General features: G+C 46.1%; 2 non-coding genes across 2 annotated transcripts; one reads left to right on the forward strand and one right to left on the reverse strand.

Annotated features, from left to right (window-relative positions):
• Nucleotides 1–15,276: 15,276 nt before the first annotated feature.
• TRNAL-CAG (transfer RNA leucine (anticodon CAG)) lies at nt 15,277–15,359 on the forward strand. Its single transcript has one exon. It is a non-coding gene; the product is annotated as a tRNA-Leu (tRNA).
• A 531-nt stretch (nt 15,360–15,890) lies between these two features.
• Nucleotides 15,891–15,973, reverse strand: TRNAL-CAG (transfer RNA leucine (anticodon CAG)). The gene has a single exon. It is a non-coding gene; the product is annotated as a tRNA-Leu (tRNA).
• Between the last annotated feature and the right edge of the window lie 2,354 nt (nt 15,974–18,327).

Here is an 18,327-nt window from a genome sequence, read left to right on the forward strand (position 1 = left end):
TTAAATACAAGATTACAGTCTCTCAGAAAACATCCTATAGAGACACAGAACTTCAGATCCAAGTACTAACAGAGTAAATGAAACTATCTCAGGTCTTCAAAAATTTCAGAGAGGAAAGGAAGCCAGGTTGAAGGAAAAGCGGGTAGGAGGCAGGAGAGGCGGGCAAAAGGGGTGGCCTTACAGAAGATAACCAGGCATGACTGGACTTTACCGTGGCCCTCAGAGAAGGGAGAACTGGAACTCGGCACTACCAGAAACCAGGTCAGACCAGACTGGAACCAGCATTTAAACCAGAAGCCAGACCAGAACCAGAATTCAAGCTCTCTGCTGAGAGGAAGTGATCAGCCTCCAATCCTCCAGCTCAGGCTGAGGCCCTTCGACCAGATTCCTGCATCCAGGACCGGAGGACTAGAAAAAAAGGGGTAGGGTAGGAAACATTAAGGAGAGGAAAGAAAGAGGGAAGGGGAGAGAGGTCAATAAAGTCTCTTGCTCCTTACCCAGTCAGGGCACTCTAGCTACTTGTTCACATCAGGAGACCAGGGACAAGAGGGTCCCAGTTGTGGCTGATGGGTCTGGTCCATCAGTGGGCAAGCTGGTCCCTGAGTACCCAGGTGGTCAGGATGTCAGTCACAACGAAGAAGAGTCCCAGCAGAGTCACCATTTGTTGCAGGCAGGGAAACCCCCTTCCTGTAACAGTACTGTATATATGAAAATGACCAGATTCTATAGGCCAGCAGTCCCCAGTGTTTTTGGCACCAGGGACCTGTTTTGTGGAAGATAATTTTTCCATGGATGGGGGCAGGAGGGGAGGGGAGGAGAAGAGATGGTTTAGGTGATAATGCCAGTGATGGCGAGTGATGGGAAGCAGCAGATGAAGTTGTGTTTGTTCCCTGCCGCTCACCTCCTGCTCTGCAGATTTGGGGAGGAAGAGAACAGAGTCTGCAGGAAACTACAACATTAGGAGGAGGAGGGGAAAGACCAGTAAATATCCACTTATACGTGTAGAGATGTCCTGGAGGGATGCACGTGGAACTAGTAACAGGGGTGGCCTCTAGGGCCGGAAACTGGGGTAAGGGAATGAAAGAAAAGTGTTTCACTGTTTATTCTTTTGTACCTTTTGAAAGTCAAATTATGTCAATGTTGTTGTTGTTCAGTTGCTAAGTCATGCCTGACTCCTTGCCAATGTAATGCCTGTTAAAAAATTTTTTTTTCATATGTAATGCAAAAAAGATTAAGTTTTAGAAGGCAGTATTTTAGTACTTTAAAAAAGTATATAACAATGACTGCAGTTTTTGTTTATTTTTTCACACACTGAGGATCAAATAAGAAAAGCCCCCAACGGGCAGGCTCTTTGGCCAGAGATTTCCTATTACCAGCGGGGCAGGAGGCTGGAGCACAAAGAGGAAGAAAGGATACAGCTCAAAAATTTAAACTTGATTTTGAAAGGTACAAAGGAAAAGTGAAATACTTCTCTTTCCTTCCCCAGAGATAACCTCTGATTTAAAATAACTTTTTGAGATTCCTTGCCAGGCTGAGGGGAATCTAAAACAATGAAAAGAAAGCAAAACAGGCACTGTCAAAGGCACGTTTCCATTTAATGACTTGACTTTCCATTGTGAAAGGCAAGTTGCTTAAGCTTGGGAACCCTTAAGTCTGTTTCTGAAGGTGATTTTTGTCCCATTTCTCTGGGCACTGGCTGAGCCTGATTCTTCTTGGCCAAGAAAGCAAGCCGGGAGGATTCCTGGAAGCAGCATTCCTGTCTTCTCCAACTTAGGCAGTGACATCCATAGCTGGTTCCTAGCAAGAAGGAGGCCACAGAGAGCTTGCCTGGCCTGAGGATGTGACCCTGGCAAACACCCTCATACCTAGCCGTACCCATCATGGTCATCTGTAAGTGTCTCCCCAGCTGGACTGAAAAAGGTGGTAAAGGTTTCCTAACATCTCCACCACAAAAATTATACATGCTCATGGTAAGAAATTCCAAGAGCACAGAGAATGGGAACTCTTTATTCATTTCCTCTCCCTAGGGGGAACTGAGTTACCAACCAGGTTTTTTGGGCATCCTCCCAAAGTGGTCTGTAGGTCAGCTCTGGGAGGCAGTGAGGGAACAATGTCCATTCGATAGACGAGGAAACTGAGGCTTGGAAAGAAGGAGAGATTATTGAGATACACAGCTGAAATGTGGCAAAGCTGGGATTTGAACTTGACTCTACAGTTTACAAGTCTACCATTGTAGACTGAATTGCTCCATCCCACGTTTATAGAACTTCTTTGCCACATCCCTTGTCCCAGGCATACACACATAACACAACACACACACAACACAACACACACACAACACAACACATACACATGACTAACTCAGTCACACAAAAATGTCCCAATACATATACACACACGGGCCCAGTGGGGTCCCCTTACCCACATAGACACATCCATCTCTAAACCAAGATACACACTCTCACACAATCACACATGTGCAGTGTGTATAAATAGACTTCAGACACACACACATGTTACCACTCCCAGAGACAAACAGTTCTACACACGCATAGACACAGACACTGGGACGTACCCTGTCCCCACTCAACTCGCCCTCATTCCTTCTGTCAGAGCCTACCCCTCAGAAGAGCCACATTCCCCGTCTTGGCCATGCTGTCCATACAGGTTCTGCCCTCTCTGCCCACTCCAGTTCCAGCTGTTGTCTTCTAGACCAGTGATCATGCCAGCAGATGCCACCTTCCCCAGCCACAGCTGGGCCCCCTCTCTCCACGCCCTTCCCCTCCTGGCCAAGATTCTAAGGCAGCAGAAATCTAAGGCTCCTGTTCCCGCCCTAGCAGCCCTGGTGTGTGTGTGCATGCTCAGTCGCTCAGTCGTATTCAACCCGTTATGACCCCATGGACTGTAGCCCACCAGGCTCCTCTGTCCATGGGATTTCCCAGGCAAGAATACTGGAGTGGGTTGCCATTTCCTACTCAAAGGGATCTTCCCAACCCAGGGATTGAACTCACATCTCCTCCATTGGCAGGTGGATTCTTTACCATCTGAGCCACCTGGGAAGATTCACAGCCCTGGTACCTCATGGAATTTTGGTGAAGAACCTTGAAGTTCATCACTCCCACCTTCTAAGGTTTATATGAACAAGTATCTTGGAGAGGACCTCGGCTGGGAGATAAAAACCTGTTTTGCCGAAAGTTTTCACTTTCATCTCAGGTTCAAACGATTTTTTCACAAAATAAGCCACTTTTTATATACAAATAAATGATACAGATATTTATTAGAGAATTATCTAGCTTACTTTCAAAAGAGAAATAGAGCAGAGACTACATCACCAAATTGGGTTTTGACCAACATCCAGATTTAAACAGCACCAAAAAGTCCCATGTCACAGCACAACTGGAATCCCAATTGGGAAAAGGTCCCAGGCAGCATGAGTTCTGTGGGTGAGACTTCAAAGATTGCATGTCGGGATTCCTGCTTATATTCCTAGGGACGCAAACTGATGAGCAAATTGGAAGCCTGATTCAAGTTAATGATGTTTGTTTTGTCTTGCAAAACTTGGGATGTTGTTAAGCCTGGGGTTTGGTTGGCCAGAGCCCCTCCAGAGGCCCAACAATCTCAAGATTCTTCCCCCATCCTATATACAGTGCTGCAAGTCTTGCACTCACAGAAGGCAGTCACTCACAGTCACTCACAGTCAGGGCAGTGTCCAGGCAGGTTAGAAGCAAGGTCAAAGGCCGGCTCTGCTTTGTCTCTGAAGCCTAAACGAGACTATTTAATTTCCCTTAACAAAACCCCAACCCTAGGTGGAAGCCCATCCCTACCCCTCCCTCTAATCCCGTGCCTTCATCTTCACCAGTTGCTCCTGTTTGCGAAATGTTTCTGAATCCCTTGCCTCAGTTTCCCCTAGTAGACCTCATGTAATAGGGAAGAACCTCTGTATTCTAAGTTAGTCACTAGGGACTCCCCCAGCAGTCCAGTGGTTAAAACTCTGTGCTTTTACTGCAGGGGGTGAGGCTTCGATCCATGGTCACGGAACTAGGATCCCACATGCTGCCCCTCGGCCAAAAAAAGAAAAAAGTTAATCACTAAAGGGATGTTGCTTATAAACTTCAGTTATACATAATGGCCCATCTTTGGGAACCCTGCCTCCCAGGTAATAAGCATTAAGCTAAAATACCTTTGTTTAGCTAGCAGGAAACATCCTGACCAGGCCCACCTGTAAATGGCTACAGGGAAGGAGAAATTAAGACAGTCCCTCTGGAGTCTGGCTGGAACCAAGACTTTACCCTCTACCCTTTGAGTGTAAAAGAATCCTGGATTCTATTAATAACTGGAAGAAGACTGTTCTTTGGGACGCTAGTCCACCATCTCAGACTGCTGGATTTCTGAATAAAGTTGCTATTCCTTGCCCCAATGGCTCATCTCCCCATTTACTGGCCTGTCGTGTGGCAGGGGAATGATGAGCTAAGACTCAGTAACAAGTACATTTAGACTTGAGGCTCTCCTAAAAATGTGGCTCCTCAATACCCGGAGACATAGCAGGAACCTCACGAAAACGCACTCCTGTCCCACACCTACTTGGGGTTCCCAGGTCGGAGGCAGAGTGGGCACTCCACCAGGTGGTGAGTCGGTGGAGAGAGGGAGGTTCCTTTGTTCTGTAGCCTGATGTTACCAGGAGAAACTTGCTTCCTCCGAAATGTCATCTTGAGCATGAAGCATGAGGACTGAGGTCCTTAGTTGGGATGCTGTAAATATCTGGGGGGATAGACTCTGAATGTAGGATTTATTCATTTGCTCAATTAATGACTATTCCTGAGTGCCTACCTACAAGATGCCAGGTACTGGAGATCAGAGGTGAGTGAAGGGTCCAGGAAGGCCCTGCTCACGTGAAGTGTGGGGGTACATGTGGCCTGAGAATCTATCTCTCTCGTACAGACACACACACACACACACACACACACACCCATGCAGGGGACTCTGGTTCAGACAGGGGAGCTGACTCAGGCTGGAGGCCAGCTGGGGTGTCCAGGGGACAGCTGAGGGATATAAAAGCACTGAGGCCTTTCAGCAGTGCTGAGACTTTTTGAGACTGCCTGACCTAGAAAAACATTGCATCAGACTCTGTCTCATTTTTGCAGGGTGCTTGATCAACCAGGACATTTGCTCTATAGATCTGTGGAAACCTTTGGAGAACTAAGATGTCAGTAATGCTATTTTTTTTTTAGAATAAAAAGTAATTTTCACAGCTTTTTTTCCTTTGCAGTGCAAAAGCAGTGAATTGCGGAGGACGGGGCTCCCCCAGAACATCTCTGGCCGGGGGGCCAAACACCCTGATTTTTCACTCCTCAGTGATGCCTTACTGGAACTCAGTGAGTCCACTTGTCCAGGCCCCTGCTGGCATGTCCTCTGTTGAGGTACAAGGTCATGGATACATTTTCTATGACGTACCTGGCAGCATCAGAAAGGGACTGTGGGAAACAGGCCAAGAGAAAACACAAAGCATTAGGCATATCAAAAGATCAGAGGGAAACTGGGAGCTATTTGAGAATGAGAGAATTTCCAAAGGAAATGATAAAACTGAGTGGCTCTGAGCTAGTAGGAATGACCTGAGATGCTGACTCCTGCCCCTCCCCAGAATTAGGGCCTTTCTCTCCATCCTTGGAAACCCCACTTTGATGGGCTCGGGCATGTAACATAGCCTGCTGGATTCTGGCGTCTCAGGGCAGAGGCCAGGGGGGGAGTGGGGGCGGTTGTGGAATCCGACTCTGGATACCTGGGGCAGTGGCGGCACCTGCCCTGGGCCTCATGACACACACAGGAAATGAGTGGTGGCTGAAGGGAACATGGACCCTTTGAACTGGACCCTCCCTAAGGTCCTCAGCTGCTGTGAAGAAATCCGTGGCCCATCCTAACCCTCCAGCTCCCCTGTTTCACCCTCGTTTCTGCTCAGACCCTGTCCTGTTAGCCCCATGCTCAGGCCTCTGCTCTCATCATATCCCCTACCCCTTCCCCTCCACCCCTACAAAGCAGACCTATCCTTTTGTGCCTACCTTCTCTGGCAAGCCTTCTCCTCCTTGGCATCTTTGGTGTTCTTTTCCAGTGGGGCTGTATCATTATTTGAGTAGGCTCTGATCTCTTGCTTCCTGATATTTTCCAGGTGAGTGATGAAGGCTGGCACTGGCCAGTAGAAACATAACACAAGGCACACACAACTAAAATTTTCCAGTAGCAACTTTGAAAAAGTAAATACAAATAGATGACATTCATTTTAATAATCTGTTAAACATAACCAAAGAATTATCACGTTAACATATCAACAGTAAAAGTTAATAATAAAATAGGATTGACCCTTGAACGACATGGAGGTTAGGATTACTGACCCTCCGCATGGTCAAAAATCTGTGTATAACTTACAGTCTGCCCTCTGGCACCTGAGGTTCCTATGCATCCACGGTTTCTCCCTATCTGTAGCTCCTCATAGTTCATCAGCCAACTGCAGGCTGTGGAGTACTATAGGTTTTACTGTTGAAAAAACCCACAGAATTTAAAAAAGAAAAAAACCCATGGGTAAGTGGACCCACACAGTTCGAACCCTTATTGTTTAAGGGTCAATTGTAGCTTACATGTTTATTTTCAAATTTTCTTTGAAATCTAGTTTGTATATTGCGTGTATAGTCTGCTCAATTCAGTGCAGCCACATTTCAAATGCTCAATAGTCGGCTCGTGACTACCATGCTAGCCAGCACAGATCAAGGCCATATTAGTCTTTGGGTTACAGGTAACAGAAGTTCACATTAAACTGGCTTAAGTGGAAAAGGACATTGGCTCATGAAACTGAAAAGACTAGAGGCAGATGGTTTCAGGTACAACTAGATTCAGGTGTTCCAATAATATCGCTGTCACCAGAGTTCTGACTTTCTGTCCGAAACTTTTCCAGCCCTTCCCAAGCAGGCTCTGGATGGCATAGCAATGACAGCCACCACCAGCCTCAGACTTTCCTCTACCAGCTCAGCCACCTGATGCCCACACCCAGTTTCTCTTCTCCAAGAGTTCCCCCTCACCAGATTCCCATCAGACCAACTGGAACCGTGTGCTCATTTCACAACCGATCACTGTGTAGCTCGGTGAATGGAATTGGCTGATTGGTCAGACCAGAGTCACAAGCCCATTTCCCCCTCACATGGTAGGAGACTAGAGTCAGTTTATGTGATGTGCCAGGACAGAAAGTGGGTGAGAGGTTTTTTCCCAATGGAAAATCAGGGGACTGGTATCAGAAGACCTTGGTAGGGACAGATAAGTCACGGAAATGGGAGGTGGCCAGCGTAGGGGAGGGACTGAATCAATAAGGGCTCGCAAAGAGTAGCTGAATATCAGGTCAAACAGGAAAGTCATACTGTAGTCTTGCAGAAATGTTTAAAACTTTAGTGACTTGTATAACATCTTCCAGCTTTGTCAGAAGTGGGATTCAAACCCACACCTCCAGGGCAGACTGCAACCTGAATGCAGCACCTTAGACTACCTGGCCATCCTGACTACCACTAAAAAATAAAGCTAGTAGAGGTGAGGGAATTCAAGTTGAGCCACTTCAAATCCTAAAAGATGATGCTGTAAAAGTGCTGCACTCGATATGCCAGCAAATTTGGAAAACTCAGCAGTGGCCAGTTCAGTACAGTTCAGTCGCTCAGTCGTGTCCAACTGTTCGCAACCCCATGGACTGCAGCATGCCAGGCTTCCCTGTCCATCACCAACTCCCTGAGCCTGCTCAAACTCATGTCCATTGGTCGGTGATGCCATCCAACCATCTCATCCTCTGTCATCACCTTCTCCTCCCACCTTCAATCTTTCCCAACATCAGAGTCTTTTCCAATGAGTCAGTTCTTCACATCAGGTGGCCAAAGTATTGGAGTTTCAGTTTCAGCATCAGTCCTTCCAATGAATATTCAGGACTGATTTCCTTTAGGATGGACTGATTGGATCTCCTTGCTGTCCAAGGGACTCTCAAGAGTCTTCTCCAACACCACAGTTCAAAAACATCAATTCTTCAGTGCCCAGCTTTCTTTATGGTCCAACTCTCACATCCATACATGACTACTGGAAAAACCATAGTTTTGACTAGACGGACCTTGGTTGGCAAAGTAATGTCTCTGCTGTCTAGGTTGGTCATCGCTTTTCTTTCAAGGAGCAAGTGTCTTTTAGTTTCCTGGCTGCAGTCACCATCTGCAGTGATTTTGGAGCCCAAGAAAATAAAGTCTCTCACTGTTTCCCCATCTATTTGCCATGAAGTGATGGGGCCAGATGCCATGATCTTAGTTTTCTGAATGCTGAGTTTTAAGCCAACTTTTTCACTCTCCTCTTTCACTTTCATCATCAGGCTCTTTAGTTCTTCTTCACTTTCTGCCATAAGGGTGGTGTCATCTGCATATCTGAGGTTATTGATATTTCTCCCGGGGTTCTTGATTCCAGCTTGTGCTTCCTCCAGCCCAGCGTTTCTCATTATGTACTCTGCATAGAAGTTAAATAAGCAGGGTGACAATATATAGCCTTGACGTACTCCTTTCCCAATTTGGAACCAGTCTGTTGTTCCATGTCCAGTTCTAACTGTTGCTTCCCGACCTGCATACAGATTTCTCAGGAGGCAGGTCAGGTGGTCTGGTATTCCCATCTCTTTAAGAATTTTCCAGAGAAAACTGATGGGCTGCAGTCCTTGGGGTTGCAAAGAGTTGGACACGACTGAGCAGCTGAACTAACTGAAAGCAGAAGCGATGTTGTAACAAACTCAATAGAGAGTTTTTAAATGGTCCACACTTTTTAAAATCTCAAAAAAAATTGATGACATGGGCAATCATATTGATGATCTGGAGAAAAATACCACATTCTGACCATGTCCGATTGGATTGCTGGAAGAACTGATGACATGAGAAGTCGCATTGGTGACCTGGACAAAAACACCGCAGACCTCATGACACAGGCTGGGGTGGAAAAGCTGGATGGTAAAAACAAGATCCCTGCCCCACAGAAGAGCTGAAGTTTGCTCATCCGAACCGGACTCTGCAGCATCCTTTTCACAAGCTAAGAGAAGACGGAAGATGGGTGGCTTTTTGCAACTAACTACTATGTGTAGACAGGTTTTATATTATCAAGTGTGCCCTCCTTTTACCAAATATGAGAGTTAGTTTATAGAGTGATTTCCCTCTCCTACCTTCCATGTTTCCTGAACATGGTAACTTCATATCCTGGACCTTGGTCAGTTGTGCTATTAAATACTAAAACTTTGGCAGTTTTGGAGCGGGGCAGAAGTGGTACATTGGTTTATTTTTCTGGCTTTACACTTAAAGCATTTATCCTATTCCATGAACTCTAAATGTCCAGCACGTATTAACCCTTCAGTCTATGCAACCCTTTGAGGCAGATACTATTCCTAAATCTATTTTTCAGATTGGAAAACTGAGAAACAGTGAGGCTAAATAACTCTCCCGGGTCAAAGAATCAGCAGAAGCAGGATTTGAACTCAGGCAGTTCCAGAATCCACATGCTGACACATTCAGTCATGCTTCTTCGAGTTAAAATTGGCTATGCAAGCACATGTGCACTGCAACCCTTGCTTATTAGAGTGCTATGCCACGGAGTCTCCCCATTCCTGGGGCTCTCTTTCTAGGGAGACTGAAGGCTTTGGGGACATGATAAGCAGTCTACAGAACTTGGAAGTGAGCTCCTGGTCTTTGGTGCATTCTGGTCACCACTGTCCACATGATTCATTCAAATTCGGGGAACTGGGTTGCCCAATTCTCCACACCAAGCAGGAACCTGGGGTCTTTGGCTCTGGCTCCAGAGAGACTGAGCGGTTCCTATCCCACCCCATCAGAGATCCACACCTGCTTCATCAACTGCACCCCTGAGCTCCCAGGCAAGATGCCCAAACCAGGCTTGGCAGGGATTCATTACTGGCGCCAAATCTTGGCCAAAGAAACCAGAGCCTGAAGCAAAAAACTTGGCCTTGCCACTTGGACTGGCTTGCTGGGAAAAGCTTACCCTTTCTTTTAAGTCCCCTCCTATAATGAGAACAGGACTAAAAATAATGTCCTAAGTTCAGCCTGCCACCTTAGTTGGCAAGCCCCCATGGCTTTCTTTCTGGCTTTGTTTCTAAAAAGAAACAATGTAAATAAAGCACTTATCGCAGATATGACCTAAATCAAATCCCTTACAGTTATACAGTGGAAGTAACAAATAGATTCCAGGGATTAGATCTGCTAGACAGAGTGCCTGAAGAACTATGGACAGAGGTTCATAACATTGTACAGGAGGTGGTGATCAAAACCATCCTCAAAAAAAGGTGCAAAAAGGCAGAATGGTTGTCTGAAGAGGCCTTACAAATAGCTGAGAAGAGAAGCAAAAGGCAAAGGAGGAAAGGAAAGATATACCCATCTGAATTCAGAGTTCCAAAAAAATAGCCAGGAGAGATTAAGCCTTCCTAAGTGATCAATGCAAAGAAACAGAGGAAAACAACAATAGAATAGTAAAGACTAGAGATCTCTTCAAGAAAATTAGAGATACCAAGGGAACATTTAGTGCAAAGATGCGCACAATAAATGACAGAAACATTATGAACCTAACAGGAGCAGAAGATATTAACAAGAGATGGCAAGAATACACAGAAGAACTATACAAAAAAGATCTTTATGACCCAGATAACCATGATGGTATGATCACTCACCTAGAGCCAGACATCCTGGAGTCCAAAGTCAAGTGGGCCTTAGGAAGCTTCACTATGAACAAAGCTAGTGGAGGTAATAAAATTCCAGCTGAGCTATTTCAAATCCTAAAAGATGATGCTGTTAAAGTGATGCACTCAATATGCCAGCAAATTTGGAAAACTCAGTAGTGGCCATAGGACTGGAAAAGGTCAGTTTGCATTCCAATTCCAAAGAAATGCAATGCCAAAGAATGCTCAAACTACCACACAATTGCTCTCATCTCACACGCTAGCAAAGTAAAGCTCAAAATTCTCCAAGCAAGGCTTCAACAGTATGTGAAGCATGAACTTCTAGATGTTCAAGCTGGATTTAGAAAAGACAGAGGAACCAGAGATCAAATTGCCAACAACCGTTGGAGCATAGAAAAAGCAAAAGCATACCAGAGAAACATCTATTTCTGCTTTATTGACTATGCCAAAGCCTTTGACTGTGTGGCTCACAACGAACTGTGGAAAATCCTTAAAGAGATGGGAATACCAGACCACCTGACCTGCCTCCTGAGAAATCTGTATGCAGGTCAGGAAGCAACAGTTAGAACTGGACATGGAACAACAGACTGGTTTCAAATTGGGAAAGGAGTACGTCAAGGCTATATATTGTCACCCTGCTTATTTAACTTATATGCAGAGTACATCATGAGGCACGCTGGGCTGGAAGAAGCACAAGCTGGAATCAAGATTGCCGGGAGAAATATCAATAACCTCAGATATGCAGATGACACCACCCTTATGGCAGAAAGTGAAGAGAAACTAAAGAGCCTCTTGATGAAAGTGAAAGAGGAGAGTGAAAAAGTAGGCTTAAAACTCAACATTCAAAAAACAAAGATCATGGCATCCAGGCCCATCACTTCATGGCAAATATGTGGGGTAACAATGGAAACAGTGAGAGACTTTATTTTCTTGGGCTCCAAAATCACTGCAGATGGTGACTGCAGCCATGAAATTAAGACACTTGCTCCTTGGAAGAAAAGCTATAACAAACCTAGACAGCATATTAAAAAGCAGGCATTACTTTGCCAACAAAGGTCTAGTCAAAGCTATGGTTTTTCCAGTAGTCATATATGGATGTGAGAGTTGGACTGTAAAGAAAGCTGAGCGCTGAAGAACTGATGTTTTCAAACTATGGTGTCGGAGAAGACTCTTGAGAGTCTCTTGGACTGCAAAGAGATCCAATCAGTCAATCCTAAAGGAAATCAACCAGGAATATTCATTGGAAGGACTGATGCTGAAGCTGAAGCTCCAATACTTTGGCCACCTGATGCGAAGAGCCTACTCATTAGAAAAGACCCTGATGCTGGGCAAGATTGAAGGCAGGAAGAGAAGGGGACAACAGAGGATGAGATGGTTGGATGGTATCACTCAACAATGGATGTGAGTTTGCGCAAGCTCCAGGAGTTGGTGATGGACAGGGAAGCCTAGTATGCTGCAGTCCATGGGGTTGCAAAGAGTCAGGCAAGACTGAGCAACTGAACAACAGCAAATCACTGTTATAGGCTCAGAATAGTTCTCAAGGAGGGGTATTAAGCCAGAAAAATCAAGCTCTGTTTATCTGTGTGACTCTGGGTAAATTACTTTGCGTTCTCTGAGCCTGATTTACCTCATCTGTAAATGGAGGTAACGCTACTCTGTATTGTGGTAATACTATGAATGTTCAGCAAAATAATGGATGTAAGGGAGACATTCACTAAAATTCAGTTTCCTGCCATTCTTTTCCCAGGCAGAGGTGGATATATATGCCAAGATTCCAGGGATGCCAAAATCCCTGGAATTTTCAGACCCCTTGGTTGGCTGAGCACCAGGTTCCTACTTGGGGACTGACTCCATCTGTCCCTAGCAGAGGTGAGCATAGTCATCTGGGACTTCCCCAGCTACTAGTAGACTTTCCAGGGTGAGCTCAGGGGACTTTCCTCTCCCCAGCTGGACAACTTCCGAGAGTAGAAAATGAGTGAGGCTGGTCCCTCAAGGATTGATCGTTGGTTTCTGGGCTGCTGATAAGGGGACAATAGGATAAACAGGAATAGTGACCCTTTCCCATTTTTGGAGATCTGGGACTGGAATGGGGTTCTAAAATGGCTTCTTCCGTGCCATAAATCTAGCACCCGAAAGGTGTTAGGGGGGTCAGGGGAAGATAGCTGACCATCCACCCAAACCCAGGAGGTAGGTCTGAGTGGGGCTGAAGCACTGACCCTCATCAAATCAGCACTTTCTCCCAACCAGGCCAGGAGGCAAGCAGGAAGTGGGACTGACTTGGGCTTTTGTTCTGGGTTTGCCATTGTTTTCTTATCTCCAAATGATACACATTTAGAAAGGTTGGTGGTAGAAAGCATGAGGGGAGGGATCCAGAGGTCATGAGCACAAGGCTTCTGCCCCAAAGAGGACCTTGGTGAATGACTCAGCCTATGTGAGCCGAGCTCTCTGGTGTGCAAAATGGGGCTGGAGGACAGAGCCAGTGGTTCTTGCCCAAGCACTGGCCTCAGAAGGAGGTTGTGAGTGTCTGATAGCCCCTCTGATCTTGGTGACTTTCCGTTGCAGCCCTACAGTCCCCTCTCTCTACCTTCCTGTGTATAGGCACTCACACACAAAACACTCACTCACACACACACACATCAGCCAGCCAGCCGGGCTAATTAGTTATATCTCCAAAACACACCTTGAATCTTGAACTTCACCACCCTTTGCAGTCTCCACTTCCCTGGCTCGGTCACCATCATCTCTCATCCTCCTTTCCATGACCGTCTCCCTGGGCTTTTGATTCTCCTCTTGCCTTTCACATCCATTCTCTGCAGATCAGCAAAAAGGATCATTTTGAAAGGCCAACTGAATCTTGTCACTCCCCTGCTTTAAACACTCCAGTGACTCCAACACAGACAGAAGAAAATCCAAACACCTCTTTCTGGCGCCCCAGCCCTGTGTGATATGGACTTCAGCCTCCTCCCATGCTTAACCTTGTCTCATTGGCCTTGCTGCCTCTCCAACAGGCCACAACCCCTCTCTGCCCCAGGACCTTTGCACAGGCTATGCCCCCCTCCCCCACCCCGCGCCCACCCCGGGGAACACTGCCATTCCTGGCTTTGACTGTGCTTGTCTCTCCGTTCAGAATTCACTGTCTTCTGAGAGGGGCCCTCCCTGACCACCCTTCCTATGAAAGCCTCTAGTCATTCCTGATCATTGGTAAAAGAGGCTTTTTTAAAGGTAAAATTATGATTCTCACGTAAATATAAAAAGAACACACGTCAAAGATTTCATTTAACTCATCGATTTGTAAAAAAAAAAAACAACACAAGATGTTACAACTGATTCAAAAGACACACATATACACTGACAATCAGAAATGATAGAATGGATTTATAATACAGTTGTAAAAACGGCCAGTATCCACAGGGCAATAGTTAATTGCATTCTACTCCAACAAAATCCACTTGCATTTCCATGACTAAGACTCATTTGTATTTGTAGTAATGAAAGGTGCAGGCCCTAGAATCAGATAGGACTAGTGCCCCAGACAGGACACCCAGTTATTTGTCTTGGACTGTTTCAAGGTCTCTTGCAAGTTTCCTGACATCCTCTTTCTTGCATTTAGCAGCATCTTTTTTTTTTTTTTTTTTTTGCCATTTTGCCTTTCACCTATTTCTTAGCTCTCTCCCTTCACCCCAGGTTTGAATGTGTCTTGAGGGCAGAAATTCTGTTTAGTATACAGGCCTCCAGGAAATCCCGTGGAGAAAGGCACTCTTGCAACCTGGGATTTCTGGTCCCTGGACAGAGCCAGTCCGTTGGTAAGTCTGGCTGGGTTATGGAAGAACGGGGTGAAAGGTGCTGCGGGGGCCTAGGGAAGAAAAGGAATGCGGGAAGGAGGCGGCGCGGGAGGGATTAATCCACGGACATTCCCTGCCCGCCTACTGTGTGTCAAGCAAGGTTGGGGCGCTAGGAACACGCTCAGGAAAAAGATGGATCTGATGGCTTTGCGCGCTGCAGGACTCGGTGTAACCTGGAGTCTGAGTGAATGAGTTAAACACACCTACAGAGGTGAAGTTGGCTTTTTGACGAAAGTTAGGAAGGAGAACGCGCGGTACGCTTGCCCGGAGGCCTTGCGTATCCCTGGCTTCACCTGATTCAGAGACCTATAAGACAAAGCGAATCTGCGGATTTGTCTGCTTTGTGCGGTAAAGGCATGAAGGCATGTATGCAGAAGTGTAAATGTGTACAGACATGCAAATCAAAGCTGATGTGAATAGTAAGTACATGAGCGCAGAATGAAAGCCTGTCGGCGGCACGACTGCACGCAGGTGGGAGTACTCTGTTTCTTCGCCTTTCAGACTCTCCAGCACACCGCGCGCGCCCTCTGCTGCTGCCCAGACGGGTTTCTGTACCTTCGCGTCGCATTTCGCTCCTCCAGTTGGAGCAAAAGCTTGTATCTAGCTCCTCCTAACGCTGGGCGGAGAAAACCGCAGCGCCTGCCGTTCGCCACGCATGCGCACACTGGAACTATTTCGAAGGGGTTCATTTACGCGCTGTCTTCAGCGGTTGTCAGGATGGCCGAGCGGTCTAAGGCGCTGCGTTCAGGTCGCAGTCTCCCCTGGAGGCGTGGGTTCGAATCCCACTTCTGACAAAGCTAGAATTCTTTTTCGTTTTTCACGAACGGCGACGTTTGAAATATACATACGATGCCTTGTGGATATTAATCTTTTTACAAAACAAGTATTTTCTACAAATGACATATTATTTCCTGATGACTTACTTTGAAATGTAAAGAGTCCTCTGAAGGAGATCCAACCAGTCCATTCTAAAGGAGATCGATCCTGGGTGTTCATTGGAAGGACTGATGCTAAAGCTGAAACTCCAATACTTTGGCCACCTCATGCAACGAGTTGACTCACTGGAAAAGACTCTGATGCTGGGAAATGTTGGGGGCAGGAGGAGAAGGCGACGACAGAGAATGGGATGGCTGGATGGCATCACCGACTCTGTGGACATGAGTTTGAGTGAACTCCGGGAGTTGGTGATGGACAGGGAGGCCTGGCGTGCTGTGGTTCATGGAGTCGCGAAGAGTCGGACACAACTGAGCGACTGAACTGAACTGAACCCGGAAAGCCATTCTTCAGACATTTGAAGTGAGCAAAAGGCAAAATCACCATTGTTCTGTCAGAAGTGGGATTCGAACCCACGCCTCCAGGGGAGACTGCGACCTGAACGCAGCGCCTTAGACCGCTCGGCCATCCTGACTTCCTAGTGTATAGTTTTCGTGGGATTCTATTTAAGTCGCTATTGCGAAGTGGCTTGGGACTTATTCAAATAATTCTAAGGTTTCTTGCTTCCCTGGTGGCTCAGAGGTTAAGCGTCTGCCTCCAATGCGGGAGACCCGGGTTCAATCCCTGGGTCGGGAAGATCCCCTGGAGAAGGAAACGGTAACCCACTCCAGTATTCTTCCCTGGAGAATCCCATGGACGGAGAAGCCTGGTAGGCTACAGTCCATGGGGTCGCACAGAGTCGGACACGACTGAGCGACGGAACGGAACGGAAGGTTTCTTGCTGCTCGAGATCCAGACACACAGCCCCTTGTCATCCACAATCAATAACCACCGTGCTGCCAAGATTTATCGTTACCCTTAAAGTAGTTCGGTCTTTATTACTTACGTGTTTTAAAAGGAAACTTTGTAGCCTACACAGAAACGGAAAATTAGTTTCTCTTGCCATCAACAGGAAATAACCATAAAAATAAATAACAATGGAAATGAAACTATATTATTGAATTCTAGTCACGTGCCATAGCTGTGACTAAGTTTTGACATTATTTTTAATGACTAAAATTACCTGAAAGGGTCTAGACTATTGTTAGGCCCCTGGGGAGAAGTGAGAGGAGGTCTAGAGGATTCTTTTTGGAAGAGGGTATTATGGACTTGGAATGGACTCCTCAACGGATTGAAGCCATGGGCAATGGGCTTCCATTCCGCACGTGTTTAGGTGAAGCCTCATCAAGAAAGAGAAAGTTGGCTTTTATACCTTTTTAATAAACTGAAGGAAGGAAAAGCTAGCGAATGTTAAACTTGGAGAAGAGACCATTTATTTGTTTACAAAAGCCTGCTGTGTTTAAGGGGCTGGAATTGTGCCTGTTGATCCTTGCTCCAAGAACTGAGGCTTGATATGGACGTGCAATGGGTGGGTAGTTACCACAGAGGAAAGAGCTTGCTGAAAAGAAAATAAGCTGCCTGGGTAGACAGTGACATCCCCATCACAGGAGGCATTCAAGACAAGGCTGGACAGTCACTGCAGGAAAGCTGATGAGGGGATTTGACAGTTCCCGTATTAGTTTCTTATTGCTGCTCTAACAAACTGCCACTAATTTAGTGGCTTAAAACCACATCATTTATTATCTTATGGTTCTAGAGGTCAAAACCGTGTCCCTTCTGGTGGCTCTAGAGCAGTGGTCCCCAACCTTTTTGGCACCAGGGACCAGTTTCATGGAAGAAAATTTTTCTACCTACCAGGGGTGGGGGATGGTTTCGGGATGATTCAAGTATATTACATTTACTATGCACTTTATTTCTATTATTATTACATCAGGTCCACCTCAGATCATCAGGTATTAGCTCCCAGAGGTTAGAGACTCCTGCTCTAAGAAATATCCATTTCCTTTCCTTTTCCACCCACATTCTTTGGCTTATACCCTCACATCACTCCACCTTCTGCTTCTGTCTTCAGGATGTCTTCTGTGCCTCTGAACCTCCTGTCTAACCTCTTGTCGCCTAAAGCAAGTGTGGGTGCCCAAAGCACAGGGAGGCCAAACACACCTGAAGGTCAGTTTGGAGCAGGGAAAGATTTATGGCAAGGGCAATGCAAGAAGAGGTAAGTCATGCTCAGAAGGTCCGAACTCCCCAAAGGGTTCCAGGGAAGAAGTTTATACAGGCACATTAAGGGTGGGGAGGGCTGCAGGGTGTGTAACCTTCCTCTAATGGGTTGGTGGTGAGGAGACAGGGTGGTGTTCTAAGAACCTCAGTCATTAGCATTCTGGTCCCAGACAGCCGGTGCTCAGCCTGAAATTACCATCCTCCACCTGGGCTGGGCACTTGGTTCCCATAGAACTCAGAGATGTGTGTCAGGAGGATCCAAGAGCACACCCCAAGGCTGTGCTACGGTTTCTTTCTGCATTCCCTCACTCTAATTACTGTTTGAATCAGAGAAGGTCTTGGAGGCTGAAACCTTTTTCCTACAAACAAGAAATGGGCAGGGGGGAAAAAAGAGAGAAATGCGGGGGTCAAAGAAAGGCCCTTGCATTTGGGGAGGGGCCCACAAGGTTCTGCAGTTTCAATTCCTCCTTTTCTTTGATATGCCTCAATGTTGATGTTCACAGGTATTGAATAGAGCAATCACTCATAAACTTGGCAGAGGAACTTGATTTCAGGGGAGCTCAGTTTCATTACAAAGATTATTTATTTAAAATATATATGCATAATAAAATGTTTCTATTAAAGTCTCAGAGGCCATAGAAACATCAGGACCTGTGATTATCCCTGGGAGGTGGCATTTATTGTGATTTTTTTCTCATTGATTACCTGCATGTGATATTTATCTTTTGAACG

Source organism: Moschus berezovskii, chromosome 22, assembly GCF_049115385.1.
Source record: "Moschus berezovskii isolate FMDL1 chromosome 22, NW_MosBer_1.0, whole genome shotgun sequence".
NCBI lineage: Eukaryota > Metazoa > Chordata > Mammalia > Artiodactyla > Moschidae > Moschus > Moschus berezovskii.